We start from the raw sequence: 15,638 nt of genomic DNA on the forward strand, positions 1-15,638 counted from the left end.
TGGGCTTCCCTTGGCTGCCTCCGGTTGCCTCAGGCAGCAACAGCAGGGGAGGGAGGCACCATTTTCTATTTTGCCTCAGGTGGCAAAATGTCTTTAACCGGCCCTGCTTGCATGCTTCCCATAGGCTTCTGTTTGGCCAATTTGAGAGCAGGCTGCTGGACTAGATGGGCCATGGGTTCAATCTAGCAGGGGGTTCTTGTGTTGACATCTGCACACTTTGACCATCCTCTCCTTCCTCTGCAAACTTAAGACTCCCGGTTCCAGATGAAACACGACTGAACTGCACCAGGCCATGATGGTGCCTTCCTTTTTTCAGTTCTGTTTGTTTCCCCGGCGGGAAATAGCTGGTTTTTTTATTTGTTTATTCAGTTTTAACTTAACTAGTGGCCATTAAGAAAAGGAGGCCCTCGCCTTATCTCTCTTCAGCCAGGCCCCCTAGCCAGAGAACTCAGCTTCCAAGCCAAGGGAGGCTATATATCTTTCCTTATACAAATACCAGCACTATCTATGACAGCTCAATTCCTGCTTGCAGAGCAATAAACTGTTTGCAGGCTTGCAAGAAGTCGAAAACCCCCAACATAACACTTAAAAAGGAGAAGAAAGCTTGTGAGAATTGATTCACATGAAACAACAAAAAAAGCACTGAACTGGGCTTAATTTCAAGTAGCGCTGATGCCCTCCAGAAATTGTCTCAGTGATCAGAGATGCGTATTGTAGCAAAGCAAACCTCTTAGCCTGGAGCAATTTCCTTTGGCGCAAGGGTTTAATAGGATTAAACTTGTAGTACTGTGGCTTAGTGGCTGAGAGCTTGCAGCGCTGTAGAAGCATCCACATACCCCGCCAACGAAACTCACTTCCGGCATATTTACTCAGTGCTGTCAGCACACAGGCCGCATTAGAGAGCACAAGAGATATGGATCCCTGCCCCAGGGAGCTTACAGTCTTAAATTTACTACAAGGGAATGAAAGGAAAGGAAGGTAAGTGGACAGGGAGAGAATATGTGTCTGTTTCAGTTAGCATCTGCTTAGACTTCGTTACAGGTAGGGGAAGGCAAATGGTTTCTCACCATTTCTCAGTTCCCTAATCTAAAATTCAGTTCTCCACATTTCCCAGCAATCTGCAGATCTTTTTCTTTTTTTGAAAGAAAAGAAATAACAATCATTAATTTTTTTTCATTTTTTAGCAGGGGTTTTCCCTAATCAGCATATTTTTGAATGAAGGTTTGACAAATACTGTACGCACATTTTCTCAAGCAGTTTCTCCTTGTCGTTTAGTCGTTTAGTCATGTCCGACTCTTCATGACCCCATGGACCAGAGCACGCCAGGCACTCCTGTCTTCCACTGCCTCCCGCAGTTTGGTCAGACTCATGCTGGTAGCTTCGAGAACACTGTCTAACCATCTCGTCCTCTGTCGTCCCCTTCTCCTTGTGCCCTCCATCTTTCCCAGTATCAAGGTCTTTTCCAGGGAGTCTTCTCTTCTCATGAGGTGGCCAAAGTATTGGACCCTCAGCTTCAGGATCTGTCCTTCCAGTGAGCACTCAGGGCTGATTTCCTTAAGAATGGAATAGGTTTGATCTTCTTGCAATCCATGGGACTCTCAAGAGTCTCCTCCAGCACCATAATTCAAAAGCATCAATTCTTTGGCGATCAGCCTTCTTGATGGTCCAGCTCTCACTTCCATACATCACTACTGGGAAAACCATAGCTTTAACTATACGGACCTTTGTCGGCAAGGTGATGTCTCTGCTTTTTAAGATGCTGTCTAGGTTTGTCATTGCTTTTCCCCCAAGAAGCAGCTTCTCCAAATCCTATGTATTTCTGTATGCTTGCTAATACAGGCATATTTATACACACACATATCCCCCAGGTGATATTGCTGGCCTCTGTCTCGAGAAACAGTGGAGTGTGCCTCTGGAGGTGAAGTAAAACTGCTGCGTTAGTAGCACAGAAGTGACCTCTCTGGGACACAAGCCTAGGCAGTGTGTGTGGAGGTCCTGGGCTGCCCAGACAACAAACCTCCACTCTCAGCCTCACTGATGTGGTCCAAAGGAAAGCAGAGCAAGACATTTGGCACCAGCTTGGCTGCCGAAGTTGCCAGAAGAAGGTATACAAGGCGCCACCCAACCACCTTAGGGACTCCATTCTGCATTTGTGTAAGGTTTACTCCTTAGCCTTTTCTTCTCCCAAAGATATCCTGCAAGGCAGTGGGGGGTTAGGATCAGAGTTTTCCTTCTTCTAGAATAGATGGGCTACCTTCCCAGGTTGATGGGCCCCACCTGCCCCTCACTTTTTCTCTTGAAATAATTTTTTTTAGGTCTTATACATGTATATAAAAGATAAATGTTCATAACTGCATGTATAAACCACATGTCTGAAATCCCACAGAAAAAGTCATGAAACCATTTTGTCCCTCTTAAATTGATCTCTGCAAGGTCAAAGGAAAATGGAAGAGCCTCCCCATTGTTTTTTCGTTCATAAATCCTGTCTTAAGGGTATGTCTGTGTATGAATAGGGTGAGCCTGTGACCTGGCTCAGGAACTAAGTATTTGTCATTACAAAAGACTGGCCAGGCTCCCCAGGGTATCCAATCAAGTGACCATTAACAGGTAGTCTGTCAGACGAGATAAACAACGCCCTCAGATTTCTGTTGTAGACCGCCTTTTCTGTGATGTAGGTATGATGTTTCTGGGGGTGGTCTTGAGCGCCAGGGAAGGCAATTTAAAATGTCTATATAAGGGCAGGCACACCTTTGTTAGGGGTCCTCCTCCTTTCCTGTGTGTGAGGGGAGCACCCTGTTGCAACAGTTTCAATAAAGATCAGGCTTACTATCTGCTTTGCTTCTCAATGTTCTCTGGTTGGCCTCTGTTATTTTCTCCTACTGATGGAGAACCTACAAAGGACTCTATAAGGGCTCTTGTGTCCCCATAAGGGAATAAGGGCATTTTTTGTTTATTACACTCTGCACTGACTGTTGGACCCCCTGTTGGTTTCTTCCGCTCAGTCCTCTTAAAACATAACAAGAACCCTACCAGATCAAAGCAAAGGGTCCTCTAGTCCAACATTCTAATTCTTCACAGTGTGTCTAGTCAGGTGCCTGAAGGAAGCTTACAAGCAGGAACCTAGGTGAAGCAAACCTCTTCCATGTGTGGTTCCATGGTGTGAAATATAGTGGCACAAATACAGAGGTGCCTCTATTTTTTCCAAATAAAAAAATAAGCAATCTGATAGAACAAGAACATTACAGAGGAAAGTGATAAAACAAAGTCATTAAAAGTTTAACAGCAAAAGCAAAAAATGCATCTACCAGCTTATGAGAATTAAAATAGATTTCTTAATATGATGTCTTAATATGTTAATCAATCAGGGAAAATGATAAAACATTAATATGGCAATAAATAGGATTTGTAGATAATGGCACGAGTGTATCATGAATAAATAACATTATTAAAAAGAGGGAGAAAATATAAAAGACAAATTAATGGATAGATTACTTTGGGTAATGAAGTACCAGATTGGAAGAGGAAATGGGACACCTGCAAGCACATTCTGCTTTGTGTTTTATGGGTTGTGCTCAGAGGTGTTATTGTTATTAGTTATTATTTATTGAATTTATATACCCCCCCCCATACCCGGAGGTCTCAGGGCAGTTCATAGAACAAAATCAGAATATAAAACCACAAAATATATAATCAAAATAAAAACAGCAGCCCAATAACGCTCCCCCTGGTTGTTGGCGTCTTACTGAGAGTAGACCCACTAAAATTCATGGCCATGATTAAAGCCTCATTTGCATTACATACTTAAAGTAGGATCATACCAATTTAAACTGCCATGGCTTCCCACAAAAAAAATCCTGGGAACTATAGCTTGTTAAAGGTGCTGAGCATTGTTAGGAAACCCCCTCACAGAGCTACAGTTCCCAGAGTTGTTTAAGGGTCAATCCATCTTCCCAGGGAACTCTGGGAAATGTATCACTGCCAAGGGCAATAGGCAGTCTCCTAACAACTCTCAGCACCCTTAACAAACTACAGCTCCCACAATTCCTTGGGGCGGAGGGGAGCCATGTCTGTTTAAAGTTGCATCATAATGCTTTAAATGCATGGATTGAATGTGGTCCTTATATTATCCTCTGGGCTCCTAGCCAACTCCCCAACTCCAGCGGCTGGTAGTAAAGGTGTTCCAAGGATCAATTACTCACAAGTAGACCCCTTGCTCAAGAGCAGACCCCTCACGAGCTGAGCAACGACTCTGGGACTGCGGTTATGTTGTTGCTCTTTGGTCTGCTCCTGGAATTTTTTTTTAATGCTTGCTTTCTTGAAGGCTGCTTGCATCTCCTCCTCTGATATCTCCAAGGGTTCTTCAGTAGGCCTCTCCCCAAAGGACCCTGCAAGGGGGTCCTCAGCACTTGTTTCAGGAATCCCTGCCTGCTCCTCAAGCTCCTGGAACCTGTGGAGTGTCTGGCTCATCCTCTGAGGACTCTGTGTCTAGCGCCAAGTCAAGGCTATGCTGGTCAAGGGATGAGATCCAGCTGCACTTAGCTCAGGGGCACAGCACCTCCTTTGCATACAGAAAGCCCCAGGCTCCATCTCTGAGGCCTCCCATTAGGGTTGGGAAAGACCCCTGTGTGAAACACTGGAAAACTGCTGCCAGCCAGTGTAGACAGTACTGAGCTAGATGAACCAAAGTCTGACTCAGTGCAATGCAGATTCCTATCTCCCCCCCCCCTCCAGAGAACAGAACTATCAACAGTTTCTAGCCACAATGCCTCCCTCTTCAGGGGACATTGCACCTCAAATTACAAGACTTCGCATGTGAAGTCCAATGACTTCTGGAGGGCACTAGGTTCCGATCCTGAAGTAGGCTTCGGCCTACTCCAGAAACGCAATTGTTCCGTCTTGTTGTTAAGTTTCTTCTGCCTCATTGTTCTTCTCTACTTTTCACCTTGAGAGAGAAGGGAGAAAGAAAGAAAGGGGAAAAAATCTCTTTCCCAGTATCACAGCTCATTCGATAGACGTCCTACGGCAGCAGAGAGGCCCCGTCTCTTGTGAGGAAGAGCAGTTAGCGTTGGCGACATTAATTTCCCCTCAGCGTCTCCCGAACGGCCCGAGTTGCTAAGTAGGGTTGCGATAAGGGAAAGCCGGCTCGCCTGGCCGCTTTATAGATAAGCGCTGTTCTGTATAAAAACTGCCGCTATGGAATTTTTGTTTCTAAATGAAAGGGGGAAATGAAAAAAAGCACCCAGCTCGTGACAGAGTTCGAGAGAGCAACCGACGGGGAAAAAGAGGATTAAGCTATTGATACAAGAGCAACGCTGCTTCAAAATGCGGGAAGGAGAGGGAAATGTCATGGCTGCACTACCGGAGTGAGCCAACCGTCAGGAGGCAGGAAAGGCTGAGCTCACATTTTGCCTTCACTGTAGAATCATAGAATTGTAAAGTCAGAAGGGACCCAAAGGGGCATCTAGTCCAACCCCCTGCAATGAAGGAACCACAGCTGCAGACTCTCTGACAGGTGGCTATCTGACCTCCATTTAAAAACCTTCAATGAAGGAGAGCCCGCCACCTTCCAACCTAGTCCGTTTCACTGTCAAGCAGCTCTCACCTCCAGAAAGTTCTCCCTAAAGTTTAGCCATTTGAATCTTTGTTTGGGTCCTACCCTCTGGAGCAGCAGAAAACAAGCTTGCTGCATCTACACGTATTTGAATGTGGCTAGTGTTAAGTTGTGGGTGAACATGTCAGACGACACAGCGATTCTTCCAAAGCAGCTCTTTATTTGTAAGCTGAAACAGAACTGAACTGAAGAGCTCAGTCAGCCTGCTTATATAGAGCTCCAGAACAACGTAACTGTAGCAACTTTCTAAAACTATCCAATCACTGAACGTCACTTTCGATCCTTAATTTGCATAACTATCTACAGTATCCCCCTGCTGGTCCAGGGTAAGAACTTCAGTACATAACAGCTAGCATACCACCTCTCAGTCTTCTCTTCTCCAGGCTAAACATACCCAGCTCCCTATACCCAGTCTGGAAACATACCCAGTTTCCAGACTCTTGATCATCTTGGTCGCCCTCCTCTGCACACGTTCCAGCTTGCCAAAATCCTCCTTAAACTGTGGTGTCCAGAATTCCTCCCTATCTGCTATTTGACAAAGGGACAATTTAACAGGCTTTGAAGGACACTCAGCATGGCTTCAATACTGGAAGGAGAAGTCTAACCAATCTACCCTGATCATAGTGGACGGAGGACATGGCTCAACTGGCGGTTCATGAGGAGGTGACCACCTGCAAACAAAAGAAAGATCAGAATTTGTCTGCTATATGTACTCTTTTTGCAGATCTGTTTGCTTGGATGTCTGAGCACTTGCTTGGTCTGGACCACCAGCCATTTCCCTTCTTCTTCCCCATCTCCTCCTCACCATAGCTGTCAACTTTTTCCTTTTCTTGCGAGGAATCCTATTCAGAATAAGGGAATTTTCCTTTAAAAAGTTGACAGCTATGCTCCTCACTTGCAAACACAGAACATGCTGTCTTGATTCATTAACACTTAGATTGTATTGCTTGACTGTATTTGTTTCTTTTGGGAAAATTCAATTAAAAATTATGAATAACAAGAAAGGAAGGAAGGAAGGAAGGAAGGAAGGAAGGAAGGAAGGAAGGAAGGAAGGAATGGAGAGGATGGGGTGACAACCAGGAAGCCATGATGGAAAAGGCCCTCAGCACCAAAGTCAGAGAGCTGGATAAGACCCCATGAGGACGATACTAACAATTTGAAAGTTCATACGGGTGAAGGTGGTCTTATTGGTAAGTGCAGTCCCAAGCTGCATGAAGCTTTGAAGTGGAATAATGACTAGGAATCAAAGCTGTGCTTGAAAACTGATTGTGAGCTTTGGGGACACTGAGAAGGTAGCCAAGTACCTGTTGAAGATTCATTCCCCGTGTCTGCAGTCATGGGATTGTTGTCTATCAAATGATGGTGTACGTTTTCATTCCACAGAGTGGGTAGTGACAGAGACAGGATGTTTGTGTTACTGTGTTCCGTGAAGTGGGACTATTGTCCTTTGTTCCTTCTCTTTGCTGTCTGATGCTAGAGATGTTGCAGTGCTCTGTGTTTGTTTATAGGCAAATAAAGTAGAATAGCCAAAATGCTGAGTTGCTGAGGTCTGTTACGCAAACTGCGAACACTCTGCGGATCCCTAAGTGTGCCGGTGTCTGTTGGCATTGGTCGCTGTGATGTTTGGGCAAAAGAAAGCTTTTGAAGCTCCTGAACAAACGACCAGGAGGGAGAGAACATGCCATTCGGGCGTGTGTCTCTGCCAGGGTCCTACTCGAATGTAGGACGAGCTTTTGACAGTACCATCTGTTTAGCCTGGCTTGCAAAGCTTCCTAGGTCACATTCCCAGCATGCATTTAAAGCACCACGATGCCACTTAAATAGCCGTGGCTTGTCCCCCAAAATATTAGTTTGTTAAGGGTGCTGAGATTTGGGAGGAAACCCTCTGTTCTCAGAGACACAATTCCCAGAGTAGTTTAACAATCAACCCCTCTTCCCAGGGAATTCTGGGAAATGTAGCTATGGGAGGGGGGTCCTCCTAAGCAAACTACCCTTCCCAGAATTCTTCGGGGGAAGCCGTGACAGTTTAATGTGGTATCAAAATGCATTAGAAGTATGGTGTGAATATGGCCCTAGTCTCAGCTGCATTTCCCAGCGCAAGCTCCCAGATCCTTTTAAACTAGTGATGTCCTGGATTGAACCAGGGAACTTTGGCACACAAAGCCGGTGCTTTGCCACTCAGCTACTGCCCTCCTTCTCCCGCCTTCAAAACATAGAGCCGAGAAACTAGCTGAAGCAGGACGAAGCAGGAGTCATGTTGTGGCCAAACACATTATTGCTTCAGTTGCTCCAGTAACCAAAACACCTACAATCAGCTCTGGGCAATTAAGACCCAATGCATGGTAGGCAAACAGGGAGCAGAGGGCATGTCTGTGTGTGCATGTGTGTAGCATGAATATTTCCTATCCCCGACATCCAGTTTGGTTGACTCACAGACTTTTGTCACCATTCTGCCTTTTCAGGGCTGTCTTAAGCATATCTGGCGCCAGGGTGCAAAGATTCCTCTGGCGCCCCACACCCTGTTTCCCAGAGTTGTCAACCTTTTCCCAAGCCTCTGAGGGAATTGCTCTCCTCCTGTGGAAGTTTGGGAGGCAAGCTGCATGCCCGCCAGCCATATGGTTGATGGGGCGCAGCTGGCGGGCATGCAGGAGGGAAAGGGGAGGCCGCCGGCAAAGCCACGCAGCTCCCCCACTTGCTGGGGCGCCCCTGAGAGGCCGGTGCCCTGGCGCAATGCACCAGTAAACCCAATGGGAAAGACAGCTCTGTGCCTTCTGCTAAAGCAGGGGAGGGGGATGTTTTTCATCCTGAGGGCCACATTCCCTTCTAGGCAACATTCAAAGGGCCACACGCCAGTAGTGGGCAGGGCCAGAAGCATAAGTGGGCGGAGCCACACATTAATTCACTGGTGCGTTCCTCTCCACCCTCCATCCGGGTGAGCAAGAAGTGTTATTTTCTATTGGGATCACTGCGGGATTTCCGTCGCCCGAGGCAGCTGCTTCAGTCTGCCTCATGGGCGGGCCGACTGTGCTTAAGGGTATCCTGAACCCAAGTTTTTCAGGGCTTCGTAAATTAATACAAGAACCTTGAACCTGGGCCAGTAGCATACAGGGAGCCAGTGCAAGCTTTTGAGCACTGGAGTTATGTGCGGGTGGTATCCTGTGCCCATAAACGGTCTAGCCACAGCATTTACCACACCAACAGGCACAAGCATAGCCCTACATAGAGTGCATTGCAACAACAACAACAACAATTTATTATTTATACCACGCCCATCTGGCTGGGCTTCCCCAGCCACTCTGGGCGGCTTCCAACAAAATATTAAAATACAGTAATGCATCAAACATTAAAAGCTTCCCTAAACAGGGCTGCCTTCAGATGTCTTTTAAAAGTCTGGTAGTTGTTGTTCTCTTTGACATCTGGTGGGAGGGTGTTCCACAGGGCGGGTGCCACTCCCGAGAAGGCCCTCTGCCTGGTTCCCTGTAACTTGGCTTCTTGCAGTGAGGGAACTGCCAGAAGGCCCTCGGCGCTGGACCTCAGTGTTCTGGTAGAACGATGGGGGTGGAGACGCTCCTTCAGTCTTAAGCTTACACAGGAACTATATAAAGCCTCTTAAATATCCAAGTCCTGGGAATTAGGTACCAGATTCAATCGAAAGAGATGATGATCCCAGGCTGTATGTAAACCCGCCTGTACGTAGAAATGACACAGCCACACCCACCTCCTCTGCCAGCTCCTGCACATGCAAAGTGCTCTCAAGAAAAGAGATGGGCAGATGTTATTTGGGCCATAAATGTTCCTTTATGGAGATTTATAAAATGCGTGACGCAGGGAAACAACGGTGGCAGAGCAATAGAGGTTTATGAGCAGTACTTCTGAGACCTTGCCGAGCTTTCTGGGAACCTTTAAAAGACAGTGGGGACAGAGTTGGTGTGGACACTCCAATAAGGCAATAGAAATAAAAGTGAGAACAACATTTATTTGTACCCTTTGAAAGTTACATAACCGTCCCTTCTTTTTCCAGTCCTCAGGCACGAGCATAGTTGTCCCAGGTTTGCAGAAGTTTTTTTTAAAAAAAAAGTTTTACTAAGAGTAAAGATAAAGGTAAAGGGACCCCTGACCATTAGGTCCAGTCGTGGCCGACTCTGGGGTTGAGACGCTCATCTCGCTTCATTGGCCGAGGGAGCCGGCGTACAGCTTCCGGGTCATGTGGCCAGCATAACTAAGCCACTTCTGGCAAACCAGAGCAGCACTCGGAAACGCTGTTTACCTTCCCGCTGGAGTGGTACCTATTTATCTACTTGCACTTTGACGTCCTTTCAAACTGCTAGGTTGGCAGGAACAGGGACTGAGCAACGGGAGCTCACCCCGTCGTGGGGATTCGAACCGCCGACCTTCTGATTGGCAAGTCCTAGGCTCTGTGGTTTAACCCACAGCGCCACCCGCGTCCCATTCTACTAAGAGAGGAACCCCCAAAAGCAGCCTGGTGGGAAAAGATGCTCTGTTCACCTATCATGCCAATTAATTTCATTTTATTATTTCATCCAAGGGACTCAGGGTAGCACCCATGGTCTCCCCTGTTTTATCCTTGCAACAACCCTGGAGGGTAGTTTAAGTTGAGAGCAGTATTCCAAATTTGCATTGTTCTAGGCACATTTTGCGCCAGGGAATTTCATTAGCGCAAGCAGTTTCTGAGCGCCGGGCGCAGTACTGCGCCTAAGATTTCAGATTAAAACTGCAGCGAGGAAGGAAAGGAGGACCTTTTTCTGCCTCCCCACTTCCAGCTACTCTCTGTAGACTGGAGAAGAGACCCTCTTAAGAATATTAAGGGGGTGGGCAGGGGAAGGACTAGACCCTGTGAAAAATGAATGTAATATTTTAGCTGCAGTTCATTTCAGCTTTGTATTGTTATATAAAAAAAGCATGCCTAGGCATTCCGTGGTTGCACCCATAACCTAGGTTTAAGGTCTCAGTTAGCTCCTAGCTTTCATCTCTCTGTTTCTGACACTAGTTGAGTAATAGTGACAAGGGCAAGGTAACTTTAGGGATGGGCAAATCTGTCAATTTCAGTTTCTCTCGGCTTCTCGTTTTTCCAACCTTACACTGAGTTCTCCAAATTCCCACATCAGTTTGTGAATTTCCCTAATAGAATGCATTTCCATGCAGTTTTCACTAATGTATGCTTTCATGCTTGGCCAGAGAATTGTATTGCAAAATTCAGATAAGTCTAAATTTTGATGGATGGCTGTCTTCCAGTTTGCATATTGTTTCAGAAAGTGATCCTCCCCTGAAGTGCCAAACTAGCTTTTTTAAAAAAACAACAAAAACAAAAACAAGCCCAAGGCCCATCAGTATTACAGAAATCCCAGTGTAAAGAGCCATACAGTGGTACCTCGGGTTAAGAACTTAATTCGTTCTGGAGGTCTGTTCTTAACCTGAGGTACCACTTTAGCTATGAGGCCTCCCGCTGCCACGCAATTTCTGTTCTTATCCTGAAGCAAAGTTCTTAACCCAAGGTACTATTTCTGGGTTAGCAGAGTCTGTAACCTGAAGCGTCTGTAACCTGAGGTACCACTGTATTTAATGAATAGAGATTTGTGCTACGTGCAGTCCAACTCTCTTCTGGAGCTGCGCCAAATCACCATAGCATCATGAGCTGTTGTGCAATTGTCCTCTGCGTTCTTGTCAGGTAAACCAGAGCTGAGCCTGCAACACTTATGGAGAAATCACTGCTGTTACTAAACTTAATTTTACATGCAACCTCTTGAGCATTTTTCATCCTGCTGGAGCCATATGGTACTTTGAGTACCATTACTGTGGAAGAATGGCACTCATTCTGTTTTGCAATTTTGATCTGCCCAGGCTCTACTACACCTGACCTTTGGTTTAACCAGGAAGATATCTTATACCGAGTCAGACCATTGGTCTATTAAGCTCAGTAGTGTCTACACTGACTGGCAGCAGATCTCCAGGGGTCTTTCCCAGTTCCATCTGGAGTTGCCGGGGATTGGACCTGGGACCTTCTCTGGGCAAATCAGGTGCTCTGGCACTGAGCTATAGTCTCTCCCATAGAAGGGAATTTTAAAAATTACTTCTGAGCATGCTCAGTTTGCTGCTACTTTCGGTTCCTTTCTCACTAGTTTTCTGCATGGAAAGGTTTATTTTTAAAACCTGGGAGGATATTACAACTATATACGGCAACCTCCTACATCCCCTCTGCAACCCAAAGTGACGGACTCCACTTCCTACGGTGTGAATCTGTATGCCACAGGTTTAGTTTCCTGGGTTTATTGCTGAGTATCCTGGATGCTGTTGTTGTTGTTTAGTCGTGTCCGACTCTTTGTGGCCCCATGGACCAGAGCATGCCAGACACACCTGTCTTCCACTGCCTCCCGCAGTTTGGTCAAACTCATGCTTCGACAACACTGTCCAACCATCTCGTCCTCTGCCGTCCCCTTCTCCTTGTGCCCTCAATCTTTCCCAACATCAGGGTCTTTTCCAGGGTCTCATGAGGTGGCCAAAGAATTGGAGTCTCAGCTTCAGGATCTGCCCTTCCAGTGAGCACTCAGGGCTGATTTTCTTCAGAATGGATAGGTTTGATCTTCTTGCAGTCCATGGGACTCTCAAGAGTCTCCTCCAGCACCATAATTCAAAAGCATCCATTCTTCGGCGATAAGCCTTCTTGATGGTCCAGCTCTCACTTCCATACATCACTACTGAGAAAACCATGGCTTTAACTATACGGACCTTTGTTGGCAAAGTGATGTCTCTGCTTTTTAAGATGCTGTCTAGAGTTTGTCATTGCTTTTCTCCCAAGAAGCAGGCGTCTTCTAATTTCATGGCTGCTGTCACCATCTGCAGTGATCATGAAGCCCAAGAAAGTAAAATCTCTCACTGCCTCCATTTCTTCCCCTTCTATTTGCCAGGAGGTGATGGGACCAGTGGCCAAATATCTGAAGAGCTGCCACACACAAGATGGGGCAGACATATTCTCTGTTGCCCTGGAGGGAAAGGCCAGAGCTGTACACTGCATTTGTACATGGCCCCAATCCTGAGTCAAACTGGGCCCGTTTTGTGGTGGTGGGGATCTGGGCCTTGTTCCACTTGGGTTGAGACAGGCTGGTAAATAGTCACATTCCAGGATTTGACATTTCTATAAAGCCATCTGGATTTAGAAAAAAAGGGCAGAGGAGTGCTTTGACCTTTGCTATTAATTATCAACTCCTTACTGCAGATGAGGCACGTATGCAAATTGACCTATACGTTTATTGGAGAATATGGAAAAGGGCTTGATGTGTCAGTCTCTCTTCCCGTTCACACTCACTCTGAAATAATGGGCGTTGCCCAGACCAGCAGCCCTCACATGGGCACACTGAGCAGCGTGTCAAGTGACTGATGGAACAGAATTTCAAATCATGCGAGCTTTGAGCCTGGCGTCATATTGCCAAGTTATTGGGAAACAGCTGTGACCACAAAATAAGTTTTGATTTTGTTTTATTTATTAGGTATTTTTTTTAAATGAAAACCACCTTTCGACCCCACAGGTCCTCAGGGAGGTGGAAGACACCATCCTCTTCTGCCATTTATTTTGGACAGTTTTGGAATTGAAAGAGCAGCCACAGTGATCAAGGGAACCACATATTTTCCCTAGGAGGAAAGACTGCAGCACTGGGGGCTTTTTAGTTTAGGAAGAGGGGACATGATAGAAGTTTATAAAATTATGCATGGTAAAGAGAGAGAGGATAGAGAAGTTTTTCTCTCTCGTAACGCTAGAACTCATGTATATTATTATTATTATTAATATTAATAATATTAATATTATTACTGTTGTTATTGTTTCTATTAATATACAGTGGTACCTCGGGTTAAGTACTTAATTTGTTCCGGAGGTCCGTTCTTAACCTGAAACTGTTCTTAACCTGAAGCACCACTTTAGCTAATGGGGCCTCCTGCTGCTGCTGCGCCGCTGGAGCACGATTTCTGTTCTCATCCTGAAGCAAAGTTCTTAACCTGAAACACTATTTCTGGGTTAGCGGAGTGTGTAACCTGAAGCGTATGTAACCTGAAGTATATGTAACCCAAGTTACCACTGTACTGTCCTTTATCAATAGATCTCAGGGTGGTGTATAACATTAAAAACACATTACAGAACATCCATGATAAAAACATAATAAAAAGCTTATTGACAGGCAGCCTAATAATAAAATACAGTGGTACCTCGGGTTAAGAACTTAATTCATTGTGGGTGGCATATGATGAAGCTGGTAGAAGTCAATCCTAGCCACAGAGGTTTTTGTTTTGTCCTTCTGTTGCCCCAAGCCAGCTAATACCTTCCTGGGTGGTGACTACTTTTTTTTTTTAAAGAGGATCTTTATTGATTTTTTAAATTACATACTATATAAGGGACGTGGGTGGCGCTGTGCGTTAAACCACAGAGCTTAGGACTTGCCGACCTGAAGGTCGGTGGTTCGAATCCCCGTGACAGGGTGAGCTCCCGTTGCTCGGTCCCTGCTTCCAACCTAGCAGTTCGAAAGCACGTCAAAGTGCAAGTAGATAAATAGGTACTGCTCCGGCGGGAAGGTAAACGGCGTTTCCGTGCGCTGCTTTGGTTCGCCAGAAGTGGCTTAGTCATGCTGGCCACATGACCTGGAAGCTGTATGCCGGCTCCCTCAGCCAATAAAGTGAGCTGAGCGCCGCAACCCCAGAGCCGGCCACAACTGGATTTAATGGTCAGGGGTCCCTTTACCTTTACCTATACATACACATATTACATTATATTTTACATTTGTTCTTGCTGTCCCGAGCTGACTTCCCTCCTTACTTCTTCAGGCTTTTTTGTGTTGTCTTTAACTTTTCGCATTGTCTTTATCCATTTTGTATATGGTTGTTCTTCAATTTTTGTCCATGAAATGTCTGTAAACAAATAAATCTTTCTATATGTATATTCTTGTTGTCTGTCTATATTCATTTACAAATACTGTTCAACAATGGTCATAATATACATTTTTAATTCATTTTGATATTATTATCCAATAAAATTCTTTGTATTTTCCCGTTATGAGGTTTCTTTCAGTTCTGCTGGTTTCCCTATTTCACATAGTCTTCTCTATATGCAACATAAATTTCCCCCATTCTTTTTGATATGTTTCATCACCCTGATGTCAGTTTTTTTCTGTTAGTTTGGCTATTTCTGCATACTCCATAACCTTGTACTGCCACTCTTCTATTGTAGGTAATTGTTACTGTTTCCACACCTGGGCCAGCAATAACCTCACCGCTGTTGTTGCGTACAAAAACAGTTTCTGGTCACTTTGACTACTTAAAGATTGGCACTCAGCTCATGAATTTGCTGTTAGCGTGTATAGGACTTGCAAAGCAAAAAAAACCACATGCAAGTTAATAAAAGCAGTAAATGAAAACACATAATGTGGTTCGGAACCAGAAAGACCAAGACTTCCTTAAGGATTGGAAGAAATATATGATTTATTTGAAAGACAATTGCATTAATGTAACATCGCTTTACAATAAGTTTTGTAAGGAGGACTATATAAATTATTATAAAATGATTTAGGAAGGAAATAATTAGGAAACGAAGTTTAAAAGCATTAATTATAATAATAAAATGCAAGATCAGATAACAAATTTGAAAATCACTAGACAGGATTGACGGAAGTCTCAGGCTATAATAGCCAAAATGAAGATGATGTGATGTGATGTGAAGTTTTGTTTGGAAAATATATGCAAAAACTAATAAAAATGATTAAAAAAATAAAACACATCACTTGATACAAATTCCTAGATGCACCAGCCAGGACCCAACAGAACAACAAAACTGTTTTCACCCTTGTTCTCTTGATTTCTATTTTTCACTGAATCTGCTCCGCCTCCACTCAGAGCAGATTCCATTTGTAAGAGTTTCGCCATTCTGGTTGCAATATAGAGAGGACTGCAGTCAAATGATGGACGAGAGAGGGCAGGAACTGGTCATGGCCAAGTGATCTGCCTTTAAAAAAAGAAAAAAAGCCCGTTG

The sequence above is a fragment of the Podarcis filfolensis genome (assembly GCF_964270895.1).
Source record: "Podarcis filfolensis genome assembly, chromosome: 8".
NCBI lineage: Eukaryota > Metazoa > Chordata > Lepidosauria > Squamata > Lacertidae > Podarcis > Podarcis filfolensis.